Source organism: Hoplias malabaricus, unplaced genomic scaffold, assembly GCF_029633855.1.
Source record: "Hoplias malabaricus isolate fHopMal1 unplaced genomic scaffold, fHopMal1.hap1 scaffold_105, whole genome shotgun sequence".
Lineage (NCBI taxonomy): Eukaryota > Metazoa > Chordata > Actinopteri > Characiformes > Erythrinidae > Hoplias > Hoplias malabaricus.
The window spans coordinates 80,121-89,946 of NW_027100813.1; the positions used below are offsets into that span (position 1 = coordinate 80,121).

Here is a 9,826-nt window from a genome sequence, read left to right on the forward strand (position 1 = left end):
TGATTGGCTTTCCAGTTCGTTTTTTTTTTAAGTTTCTTCTTCTCTTGTGTTTAAATGACTGTGGTTACTGCCTTTATAATAGAAGCTTAAGCTAAAAAGCTTACAGCACCTAGTATTCCCAGGCAGTCTCCCATCCAAGTACTAACTAGGCCCAACTCTTCTTCCCTTCCGAGATCAGGCTTTCAAGGAGTGGTATGGCCGTAAGCAATCACTGCGGGCTGTAGAAGACTATTTCTAAATACTCTTCTAAGAGTAATACTTGTTTTAGAGCTGCCTGTAAACGGTAGACCACCTGACACCTCAAATGAAAATGATTGGCTTTCCAGTTCGTTTTTTTTTTTTTTGTAGTTTTTTTTTTTTAGTTTTCTTCTTCTCTTGTGTTTAAATGACTGTGGTTACTGCCTTTATAATAGAAGCTTAAGCTAAAAAGCTTACAGCACCTAGTATTCCCAGGCAGTCTCCCATCCAAGTACTAACTAGGCCCAACTCTTCTTCGCTTCCGAGATCAGACGAGATCGGGCTTTCAAGGAGTGGTATGGCCGTAAGCAATCACTGCGGGCTGTAGAAGACTATTTCTAAATACTCTTCTAAGAGTAATACTTGTTTTAGAGCTGCCTGTAAACGGTAGACCACCTGACACCTCAAATGAAAATGATTGGCTTTCCAGTTCGTTTTTTTTTGTTGTTGTTTTTTTTTTCTTAAGTTTTCTTCTTCTCTTGTGTTTACATGACTGTGGTTACTGCCTTTATAATAGAAGCTTAAGCTAAAAAGCTTACAGCACCTAGTATTCCCAGGCAGTCTCCCATCCAAGTACTAACTAGGCCCAACTCTTCTTCGCTTCCGAGATCAGACGAGATCGGGCTTTCAAGGAGTGGTATGGCCGTAAGCGATCACTGCGGGCTGTAGAAGACTATTTCTATATACTCTTCTAAGAGTAATACTTGTTTTAGAGCTGCCTGTAAACGGTAGACCACCTGACACCTCAAATAAAAATGATTGGCTTTCCAGTTCGTTTTTTTTTTAAGTTTCTTCTTCTCTTGTGTTTAAATGACTGTGGTTACTGCCTTTATAATAGAAGCTTAAGCTAAAAAGCTTACAGCACCTAGTATTCCCAGGCAGTCTCCCATCCAAGTACTAACTAGGCCCAACTCTTCTTCGCTTCCGAGATCAGACGAGATCGGGCTTTCAAGGAGTGGTATGGCCGTAAGCGATCACTGCTGGCTGTAGAAGACTATTTCTATATACTCTTCTAAGAGTAATACTTGTTTTAGAGCTTCCTGTAAACGGTAGACCACCTGACACCTCAAATAAAAATGATTGGCTTTCCAGTTCGTTTTTTTTTTAAGTTTCTTCTTCTCTTGTGTTTAAATGACTGTGGTTACTGCCTTTATAATAGAAGCTTAAGCTAAAAAGCTTACAGCACCTAGTATTCCCAGGCAGTCTCCCATCCAAGTACTAACTAGGCCCAACTCTTCTTCCCTTCCGAGATCAGGCTTTCAAGGAGTGGTATGGCCGTAAGCAATCACTGCGGGCTGTAGAAGACTATTTCTAAATACTCTTCTAAGAGTAATACTTGTTTTAGAGCTGCCTGTAAACGGTAGACCACCTGACACCTCAAATGAAAATGATTGGCTTTCCAGTTCGTTTTTTTTTTTTTTGTAGTTTTTTTTTTTTAGTTTTCTTCTTCTCTTGTGTTTAAATGACTGTGGTTACTGCCTTTATAATAGAAGCTTAAGCTAAAAAGCTTACAGCACCTAGTATTCCCAGGCAGTCTCCCATCCAAGTACTAACTAGGCCCAACTCTTCTTCGCTTCCGAGATCAGACGAGATCGGGCTTTCAAGGAGTGGTATGGCCGTAAGCAATCACTGCGGGCTGTAGAAGACTATTTCTAAATACTCTTCTAAGAGTAATACTTGTTTTAGAGCTGCCTGTAAACGGTAGACCACCTGACACCTCAAATGAAAATGATTGGCTTTCCAGTTCGTTTTTTTTTTTTTTGTAGTTTTTTTTTTTTAGTTTTCTTCTTCTCTTGTGTTTAAATGACTGTGGTTACTGCCTTTATAATAGAAGCTTAAGCTAAAAAGCTTACAGCACCTAGTATTCCCAGGCAGTCTCCCATCCAAGTACTAACTAGGCCCAACTCTTCTTCGCTTCCGAGATCAGACGAGATCGGGCTTTCAAGGAGTGGTATGGCCGTAAGCAATCACTGCGGGCTGTAGAAGACTATTTCTAAATACTCTTCTAAGAGTAATACTTGTTTTAGAGCTGCCTGTAAACGGTAGACCACCTGACACCTCAAATGAAAATGATTGGCTTTCCAGTTCGTTTTTTTTTGTTGTTGTTTTTTTTTTCTTAAGTTTTCTTCTTCTCTTGTGTTTAAATGACTGTGGTTACTGCCTTTATAATAGAAGCTTAAGCTAAAAAGCTTACAGCACCTAGTATTCCCAGGCAGTCTCCCATCCAAGTACTAACTAGGCCCAACTCTTCTTCGCTTCCGAGATCAGACGAGATCGGGCTTTCAAGGAGTGGTATGGCCGTAAGCGATCACTGCTGGCTGTAGAAGACTATTTCTATATACTCTTCTAAGAGTAATACTTGTTTTAGAGCTTCCTGTAAACGGTAGACCACCTGACACCTCAAATAAAAATGATTGGCTTTCCAGTTCGTTTTTTTTTTAAGTTTCTTCTTCTCTTGTGTTTAAATGACTGTGGTTACTGCCTTTATAATAGAAGCTTAAGCTAAAAAGCTTACAGCACCTAGTATTCCCAGGCAGTCTCCCATCCAAGTACTAACTAGGCCCAACTCTTCTTCCCTTCCGAGATCAGGCTTTCAAGGAGTGGTATGGCCGTAAGCAATCACTGCGGGCTGTAGAAGACTATTTCTAAATACTCTTCTAAGAGTAATACTTGTTTTAGAGCTGCCTGTAAACGGTAGACCACCTGACACCTCAAATGAAAATGATTGGCTTTCCAGTTCGTTTTTTTTTTTTTTGTAGTTTTTTTTTTTTAGTTTTCTTCTTCTCTTGTGTTTAAATGACTGTGGTTACTGCCTTTATAATAGAAGCTTAAGCTAAAAAGCTTACAGCACCTAGTATTCCCAGGCAGTCTCCCATCCAAGTACTAACTAGGCCCAACTCTTCTTCGCTTCCGAGATCAGACGAGATCGGGCTTTCAAGGAGTGGTATGGCCGTAAGCAATCACTGCGGGCTGTAGAAGACTATTTCTAAATACTCTTCTAAGAGTAATACTTGTTTTAGAGCTGCCTGTAAACGGTAGACCACCTGACACCTCAAATGAAAATGATTGGCTTTCCAGTTCGTTTTTTTTTGTTGTTGTTTTTTTTTTCTTAAGTTTTCTTCTTCTCTTGTGTTTAAATGACTGTGGTTACTGCCTTTATAATAGAAGCTTAAGCTAAAAAGCTTACAGCACCTAGTATTCCCAGGCAGTCTCCCATCCAAGTACTAACTAGGCCCAACTCTTCTTCGCTTCCGAGATCAGACGAGATCGGGCTTTCAAGGAGTGGTATGGCCGTAAGCGATCACTGCTGGCTGTAGAAGACTATTTCTATATACTCTTCTAAGAGTAATACTTGTTTTAGAGCTTCCTGTAAACGGTAGACCACCTGACACCTCAAATAAAAATGATTGGCTTTCCAGTTCGTTTTTTTTTTTTTTGTAGTTTTTTTTTTTTAGTTTTCTTCTTCTCTTGTGTTTAAATGACTGTGGTTACTGCCTTTATAATAGAAGCTTAAGCTAAAAAGCTTACAGCACCTAGTATTCCCAGGCAGTCTCCCATCCAAGTACTAACTAGGCCCAACTCTTCTTCGCTTCCGAGATCAGACGAGATCGGGCTTTCAAGGAGTGGTATGGCCGTAAGCAATCACTGCGGGCTGTAGAAGACTATTTCTAAATACTCTTCTAAGAGTAATACTTGTTTTAGAGCTGCCTGTAAACGGTAGACCACCTGACACCTCAAATGAAAATGATTGGCTTTCCAGTTCGTTTTTTTTTGTTGTTGTTTTTTTTTTCTTAAGTTTTCTTCTTCTCTTGTGTTTAAATGACTGTGGTTACTGCCTTTATAATAGAAGCTTAAGCTAAAAAGCTTACAGCACCTAGTATTCCCAGGCAGTCTCCCATCCAAGTACTAACTAGGCCCAACTCTTCTTCGCTTCCGAGATCAGACGAGATCGGGCTTTCAAGGAGTGGTATGGCCGTAAGCGATCACTGCTGGCTGTAGAAGACTATTTCTATATACTCTTCTAAGAGTAATACTTGTTTTAGAGCTTCCTGTAAACGGTAGACCACCTGACACCTCAAATAAAAATGATTGGCTTTCCAGTTCGTTTTTTTTTTTTTTGTAGTTTTTTTTTTTTAGTTTTCTTCTTCTCTTGTGTTTAAATGACTGTGGTTACTGCCTTTATAATAGAAGCTTAAGCTAAAAAGCTTACAGCACCTAGTATTCCCAGGCAGTCTCCCATCCAAGTACTAACTAGGCCCAACTCTTCTTCGCTTCCGAGATCAGACGAGATCGGGCTTTCAAGGAGTGGTATGGCCGTAAGCAATCACTGCGGGCTGTAGAAGACTATTTCTAAATACTCTTCTAAGAGTAATACTTGTTTTAGAGCTGCCTGTAAACGGTAGACCACCTGACACCTCAAATGAAAATGATTGGCTTTCCAGTTCGTTTTTTTTTGTTGTTGTTTTTTTTTTCTTAAGTTTTCTTCTTCTCTTGTGTTTAAATGACTGTGGTTACTGCCTTTATAATAGAAGCTTAAGCTAAAAAGCTTACAGCACCTAGTATTCCCAGGCAGTCTCCCATCCAAGTACTAACTAGGCCCAACTCTTCTTCGCTTCCGAGATCAGACGAGATCGGGCTTTCAAGGAGTGGTATGGCCGTAAGCGATCACTGCTGGCTGTAGAAGACTATTTCTATATACTCTTCTAAGAGTAATACTTGTTTTAGAGCTTCCTGTAAACGGTAGACCACCTGACACCTCAAATAAAAATGATTGGCTTTCCAGTTCGTTTTTTTTTTAAGTTTCTTCTTCTCTTGTGTTTAAATGACTGTGGTTACTGCCTTTATAATAGAAGCTTAAGCTAAAAAGCTTACAGCACCTAGTATTCCCAGGCAGTCTCCCATCCAAGTACTAACTAGGCCCAACTCTTCTTCGCTTCCGAGATCAGGCTTTCAAGGAGTGGTATGGCCGTAAGCAATCACTGCGGGCTGTAGAAGACTATTTCTAAATACTCTTCTAAGAGTAATACTTGTTTTAGAGCTGCCTGTAAACGGTAGACCACCTGACACCTCAAATGAAAATGATTGGCTTTCCAGTTCGTTTTTTTTTTTTTTGTAGTTTTTTTTTTTTAGTTTTCTTCTTCTCTTGTGTTTAAATGACTGTGGTTACTGCCTTTATAATAGAAGCTTAAGCTAAAAAGCTTACAGCACCTAGTATTCCCAGGCAGTCTCCCATCCAAGTACTAACTAGGCCCAACTCTTCTTCGCTTCCGAGATCAGACGAGATCGGGCTTTCAAGGAGTGGTATGGCCGTAAGCAATCACTGCGGGCTGTAGAAGACTATTTCTAAATACTCTTCTAAGAGTAATACTTGTTTTAGAGCTGCCTGTAAACGGTAGACCACCTGACACCTCAAATGAAAATGATTGGCTTTCCAGTTCGTTTTTTTTTGTTGTTGTTTTTTTTTTCTTAAGTTTTCTTCTTCTCTTGTGTTTAAATGACTGTGGTTACTGCCTTTATAATAGAAGCTTAAGCTAAAAAGCTTACAGCACCTAGTATTCCCAGGCAGTCTCCCATCCAAGTACTAACTAGGCCCAACTCTTCTTCGCTTCCGAGATCAGACGAGATCGGGCTTTCAAGGAGTGGTATGGCCGTAAGCGATCACTGCTGGCTGTAGAAGACTATTTCTATATACTCTTCTAAGAGTAATACTTGTTTTAGAGCTTCCTGTAAACGGTAGACCACCTGACACCTCAAATAAAAATGATTGGCTTTCCAGTTCGTTTTTTTTTTAAGTTTCTTCTTCTCTTGTGTTTAAATGACTGTGGTTACTGCCTTTATAATAGAAGCTTAAGCTAAAAAGCTTACAGCACCTAGTATTCCCAGGCAGTCTCCCATCCAAGTACTAACTAGGCCCAACTCTTCTTCGCTTCCGAGATCAGGCTTTCAAGGAGTGGTATGGCCGTAAGCAATCACTGCGGGCTGTAGAAGACTATTTCTAAATACTCTTCTAAGAGTAATACTTGTTTTAGAGCTGCCTGTAAACGGTAGACCACCTGACACCTCAAATGAAAATGATTGGCTTTCCAGTTCGTTTTTTTTTTTTTTGTAGTTTTTTTTTTTTAGTTTTCTTCTTCTCTTGTGTTTAAATGACTGTGGTTACTGCCTTTATAATAGAAGCTTAAGCTAAAAAGCTTACAGCACCTAGTATTCCCAGGCAGTCTCCCATCCAAGTACTAACTAGGCCCAACTCTTCTTCGCTTCCGAGATCAGGCTTTCAAGGAGTGGTATGGCCGTAAGCAATCACTGCGGGCTGTAGAAGACTATTTCTAAATACTCTTCTAAGAGTAATACTTGTTTTAGAGCTGCCTGTAAACGGTAGACCACCTGACACCTCAAATGAAAATGATTGGCTTTCCAGTTCGTTTTTTTTTGTTGTTGTTTTTTTTTTCTTAAGTTTTCTTCTTCTCTTGTGTTTACATGACTGTGGTTACTGCCTTTATAATAGAAGCTTAAGCTAAAAAGCTTACAGCACCTAGTATTCCCAGGCAGTCTCCCATCCAAGTACTAACTAGGCCCAACTCTTCTTCGCTTCCGAGATCAGACGAGATCGGGCTTTCAAGGAGTGGTATGGCCGTAAGCGATCACTGCGGGCTGTAGAAGACTATTTCTATATACTCTTCTAAGAGTAATACTTGTTTTAGAGCTGCCTGTAAACGGTAGACCACCTGACACCTCAAATAAAAATGATTGGCTTTCCAGTTCGTTTTTTTTTTAAGTTTCTTCTTCTCTTGTGTTTAAATGACTGTGGTTACTGCCTTTATAATAGAAGCTTAAGCTAAAAAGCTTACAGCACCTAGTATTCCCAGGCAGTCTCCCATCCAAGTACTAACTAGGCCCAACTCTTCTTCGCTTCCGAGATCAGACGAGATCGGGCTTTCAAGGAGTGGTATGGCCGTAAGCGATCACTGCTGGCTGTAGAAGACTATTTCTATATACTCTTCTAAGAGTAATACTTGTTTTAGAGCTTCCTGTAAACGGTAGACCACCTGACACCTCAAATAAAAATGATTGGCTTTCCAGTTCGTTTTTTTTTTAAGTTTCTTCTTCTCTTGTGTTTAAATGACTGTGGTTACTGCCTTTATAATAGAAGCTTAAGCTAAAAAGCTTACAGCACCTAGTATTCCCAGGCAGTCTCCCATCCAAGTACTAACTAGGCCCAACTCTTCTTCGCTTCCGAGATCAGGCTTTCAAGGAGTGGTATGGCCGTAAGCAATCACTGCGGGCTGTAGAAGACTATTTCTAAATACTCTTCTAAGAGTAATACTTGTTTTAGAGCTGCCTGTAAACGGTAGACCACCTGACACCTCAAATGAAAATGATTGGCTTTCCAGTTCGTTTTTTTTTTTTTTGTAGTTTTTTTTTTTTAGTTTTCTTCTTCTCTTGTGTTTAAATGACTGTGGTTACTGCCTTTATAATAGAAGCTTAAGCTAAAAAGCTTACAGCACCTAGTATTCCCAGGCAGTCTCCCATCCAAGTACTAACTAGGCCCAACTCTTCTTCGCTTCCGAGATCAGACGAGATCGGGCTTTCAAGGAGTGGTATGGCCGTAAGCAATCACTGCGGGCTGTAGAAGACTATTTCTAAATACTCTTCTAAGAGTAATACTTGTTTTAGAGCTGCCTGTAAACGGTAGACCACCTGACACCTCAAATGAAAATGATTGGCTTTCCAGTTCGTTTTTTTTTGTTGTTGTTTTTTTTTTCTTAAGTTTTCTTCTTCTCTTGTGTTTACATGACTGTGGTTACTGCCTTTATAATAGAAGCTTAAGCTAAAAAGCTTACAGCACCTAGTATTCCCAGGCAGTCTCCCATCCAAGTACTAACTAGGCCCAACTCTTCTTCGCTTCCGAGATCAGACGAGATCGGGCTTTCAAGGAGTGGTATGGCCGTAAGCGATCACTGCGGGCTGTAGAAGACTATTTCTATATACTCTTCTAAGAGTAATACTTGTTTTAGAGCTGCCTGTAAACGGTAGACCACCTGACACCTCAAATAAAAATGATTGGCTTTCCAGTTCGTTTTTTTTTTAAGTTTCTTCTTCTCTTGTGTTTAAATGACTGTGGTTACTGCCTTTATAATAGAAGCTTAAGCTAAAAAGCTTACAGCACCTAGTATTCCCAGGCAGTCTCCCATCCAAGTACTAACTAGGCCCAACTCTTCTTCGCTTCCGAGATCAGACGAGATCGGGCTTTCAAGGAGTGGTATGGCCGTAAGCGATCACTGCTGGCTGTAGAAGACTATTTCTATATACTCTTCTAAGAGTAATACTTGTTTTAGAGCTTCCTGTAAACGGTAGACCACCTGACACCTCAAATAAAAATGATTGGCTTTCCAGTTCGTTTTTTTTTTAAGTTTCTTCTTCTCTTGTGTTTAAATGACTGTGGTTACTGCCTTTATAATAGAAGCTTAAGCTAAAAAGCTTACAGCACCTAGTATTCCCAGGCAGTCTCCCATCCAAGTACTAACTAGGCCCAACTCTTCTTCGCTTCCGAGATCAGGCTTTCAAGGAGTGGTATGGCCGTAAGCAATCACTGCGGGCTGTAGAAGACTATTTCTAAATACTCTTCTAAGAGTAATACTTGTTTTAGAGCTGCCTGTAAACGGTAGACCACCTGACACCTCAAATGAAAATGATTGGCTTTCCAGTTCGTTTTTTTTTTTTTTGTAGTTTTTTTTTTTTAGTTTTCTTCTTCTCTTGTGTTTAAATGACTGTGGTTACTGCCTTTATAATAGAAGCTTAAGCTAAAAAGCTTACAGCACCTAGTATTCCCAGGCAGTCTCCCATCCAAGTACTAACTAGGCCCAACTCTTCTTCGCTTCCGAGATCAGACGAGATCGGGCTTTCAAGGAGTGGTATGGCCGTAAGCAATCACTGCGGGCTGTAGAAGACTATTTCTAAATACTCTTCTAAGAGTAATACTTGTTTTAGAGCTGCCTGTAAACGGTAGACCACCTGACACCTCAAATGAAAATGATTGGCTTTCCAGTTCGTTTTTTTTTGTTGTTGTTTTTTTTTTCTTAAGTTTTCTTCTTCTCTTGTGTTTAAATGACTGTGGTTACTGCCTTTATAATAGAAGCTTAAGCTAAAAAGCTTACAGCACCTAGTATTCCCAGGCAGTCTCCCATCCAAGTACTAACTAGGCCCAACTCTTCTTCGCTTCCGAGATCAGACGAGATCGGGCTTTCAAGGAGTGGTATGGCCGTAAGCGATCACTGCTGGCTGTAGAAGACTATTTCTATATACTCTTCTAAGAGTAATACTTGTTTTAGAGCTTCCTGTAAACGGTAGACCACCTGACACCTCAAATAAAAATGATTGGCTTTCCAGTTCGTTTTTTTTTTAAGTTTCTTCTTCTCTTGTGTTTAAATGACTGTGGTTACTGCCTTTATAATAGAAGCTTAAGCTAAAAAGCTTACAGCACCTAGTATTCCCAGGCAGTCTCCCATCCAAGTACTAACTAGGCCCAACTCTTCTTCGCTTCCGAGATCAGGCTTTCAAGGAGTGGTATGGCCGTAAGCAATCACTGCGG

The 9,826-nt window shown here is 40.1% G+C and overlaps 21 non-coding genes and 9 pseudogenes across 21 annotated transcripts; all 30 read right to left on the minus strand.

Annotated features, from left to right (window-relative positions):
- Positions 1-97: 97 nt before the first annotated feature.
- On the minus strand, positions 98-206 carry LOC136681376 (5S ribosomal RNA; annotated as a pseudogene).
- Positions 207-428: 222 nt separating this feature from the next.
- LOC136681053 (5S ribosomal RNA) lies at positions 429-547 on the minus strand. The gene has a single exon (XR_010797640.1). It is a non-coding gene; the product is annotated as a 5S ribosomal RNA (ribosomal RNA).
- A 222-nt stretch (positions 548-769) lies between these two features.
- LOC136681054 (5S ribosomal RNA) lies at positions 770-888 on the minus strand. Its single transcript, XR_010797641.1, has one exon. It is a non-coding gene; the product is annotated as a 5S ribosomal RNA (ribosomal RNA).
- A 202-nt stretch (positions 889-1,090) lies between these two features.
- On the minus strand, positions 1,091-1,209 carry LOC136681055 (5S ribosomal RNA). Its single transcript, XR_010797642.1, has one exon. It is a non-coding gene; the product is annotated as a 5S ribosomal RNA (ribosomal RNA).
- Positions 1,210-1,411: 202 nt separating this feature from the next.
- Positions 1,412-1,520, minus strand: LOC136681377 (5S ribosomal RNA; annotated as a pseudogene).
- A 222-nt stretch (positions 1,521-1,742) lies between these two features.
- Positions 1,743-1,861, minus strand: LOC136681057 (5S ribosomal RNA). Its single transcript, XR_010797644.1, has one exon. It is a non-coding gene; the product is annotated as a 5S ribosomal RNA (ribosomal RNA).
- Positions 1,862-2,083: 222 nt separating this feature from the next.
- LOC136681058 (5S ribosomal RNA) lies at positions 2,084-2,202 on the minus strand. Its single transcript, XR_010797645.1, has one exon. It is a non-coding gene; the product is annotated as a 5S ribosomal RNA (ribosomal RNA).
- Positions 2,203-2,424: 222 nt separating this feature from the next.
- Positions 2,425-2,543, minus strand: LOC136681060 (5S ribosomal RNA). The gene has a single exon (XR_010797646.1). It is a non-coding gene; the product is annotated as a 5S ribosomal RNA (ribosomal RNA).
- A 202-nt stretch (positions 2,544-2,745) lies between these two features.
- LOC136681378 (5S ribosomal RNA) lies at positions 2,746-2,854 on the minus strand (annotated as a pseudogene).
- Positions 2,855-3,076: 222 nt separating this feature from the next.
- LOC136681061 (5S ribosomal RNA) lies at positions 3,077-3,195 on the minus strand. The gene has a single exon (XR_010797647.1). It is a non-coding gene; the product is annotated as a 5S ribosomal RNA (ribosomal RNA).
- Positions 3,196-3,417: 222 nt separating this feature from the next.
- LOC136681062 (5S ribosomal RNA) lies at positions 3,418-3,536 on the minus strand. Its single transcript, XR_010797648.1, has one exon. It is a non-coding gene; the product is annotated as a 5S ribosomal RNA (ribosomal RNA).
- Positions 3,537-3,758: 222 nt separating this feature from the next.
- On the minus strand, positions 3,759-3,877 carry LOC136681063 (5S ribosomal RNA). The gene has a single exon (XR_010797649.1). It is a non-coding gene; the product is annotated as a 5S ribosomal RNA (ribosomal RNA).
- Positions 3,878-4,099: 222 nt separating this feature from the next.
- LOC136681064 (5S ribosomal RNA) lies at positions 4,100-4,218 on the minus strand. The gene has a single exon (XR_010797650.1). It is a non-coding gene; the product is annotated as a 5S ribosomal RNA (ribosomal RNA).
- A 222-nt stretch (positions 4,219-4,440) lies between these two features.
- On the minus strand, positions 4,441-4,559 carry LOC136681065 (5S ribosomal RNA). The gene has a single exon (XR_010797651.1). It is a non-coding gene; the product is annotated as a 5S ribosomal RNA (ribosomal RNA).
- A 222-nt stretch (positions 4,560-4,781) lies between these two features.
- Positions 4,782-4,900, minus strand: LOC136681066 (5S ribosomal RNA). Its single transcript, XR_010797652.1, has one exon. It is a non-coding gene; the product is annotated as a 5S ribosomal RNA (ribosomal RNA).
- A 202-nt stretch (positions 4,901-5,102) lies between these two features.
- On the minus strand, positions 5,103-5,211 carry LOC136681348 (5S ribosomal RNA; annotated as a pseudogene).
- A 222-nt stretch (positions 5,212-5,433) lies between these two features.
- On the minus strand, positions 5,434-5,552 carry LOC136681067 (5S ribosomal RNA). Its single transcript, XR_010797653.1, has one exon. It is a non-coding gene; the product is annotated as a 5S ribosomal RNA (ribosomal RNA).
- Positions 5,553-5,774: 222 nt separating this feature from the next.
- On the minus strand, positions 5,775-5,893 carry LOC136681069 (5S ribosomal RNA). The gene has a single exon (XR_010797655.1). It is a non-coding gene; the product is annotated as a 5S ribosomal RNA (ribosomal RNA).
- A 202-nt stretch (positions 5,894-6,095) lies between these two features.
- Positions 6,096-6,204, minus strand: LOC136681349 (5S ribosomal RNA; annotated as a pseudogene).
- A 222-nt stretch (positions 6,205-6,426) lies between these two features.
- LOC136681350 (5S ribosomal RNA) lies at positions 6,427-6,535 on the minus strand (annotated as a pseudogene).
- A 222-nt stretch (positions 6,536-6,757) lies between these two features.
- On the minus strand, positions 6,758-6,876 carry LOC136681070 (5S ribosomal RNA). Its single transcript, XR_010797656.1, has one exon. It is a non-coding gene; the product is annotated as a 5S ribosomal RNA (ribosomal RNA).
- A 202-nt stretch (positions 6,877-7,078) lies between these two features.
- Positions 7,079-7,197, minus strand: LOC136681071 (5S ribosomal RNA). Its single transcript, XR_010797657.1, has one exon. It is a non-coding gene; the product is annotated as a 5S ribosomal RNA (ribosomal RNA).
- Positions 7,198-7,399: 202 nt separating this feature from the next.
- LOC136681351 (5S ribosomal RNA) lies at positions 7,400-7,508 on the minus strand (annotated as a pseudogene).
- A 222-nt stretch (positions 7,509-7,730) lies between these two features.
- On the minus strand, positions 7,731-7,849 carry LOC136681072 (5S ribosomal RNA). The gene has a single exon (XR_010797658.1). It is a non-coding gene; the product is annotated as a 5S ribosomal RNA (ribosomal RNA).
- A 222-nt stretch (positions 7,850-8,071) lies between these two features.
- On the minus strand, positions 8,072-8,190 carry LOC136681073 (5S ribosomal RNA). Its single transcript, XR_010797659.1, has one exon. It is a non-coding gene; the product is annotated as a 5S ribosomal RNA (ribosomal RNA).
- A 202-nt stretch (positions 8,191-8,392) lies between these two features.
- LOC136681075 (5S ribosomal RNA) lies at positions 8,393-8,511 on the minus strand. Its single transcript, XR_010797661.1, has one exon. It is a non-coding gene; the product is annotated as a 5S ribosomal RNA (ribosomal RNA).
- Positions 8,512-8,713: 202 nt separating this feature from the next.
- LOC136681353 (5S ribosomal RNA) lies at positions 8,714-8,822 on the minus strand (annotated as a pseudogene).
- A 222-nt stretch (positions 8,823-9,044) lies between these two features.
- Positions 9,045-9,163, minus strand: LOC136681076 (5S ribosomal RNA). The gene has a single exon (XR_010797662.1). It is a non-coding gene; the product is annotated as a 5S ribosomal RNA (ribosomal RNA).
- A 222-nt stretch (positions 9,164-9,385) lies between these two features.
- On the minus strand, positions 9,386-9,504 carry LOC136681077 (5S ribosomal RNA). The gene has a single exon (XR_010797663.1). It is a non-coding gene; the product is annotated as a 5S ribosomal RNA (ribosomal RNA).
- Positions 9,505-9,706: 202 nt separating this feature from the next.
- LOC136681354 (5S ribosomal RNA) lies at positions 9,707-9,815 on the minus strand (annotated as a pseudogene).
- Between the last annotated feature and the right edge of the window lie 11 nt (positions 9,816-9,826).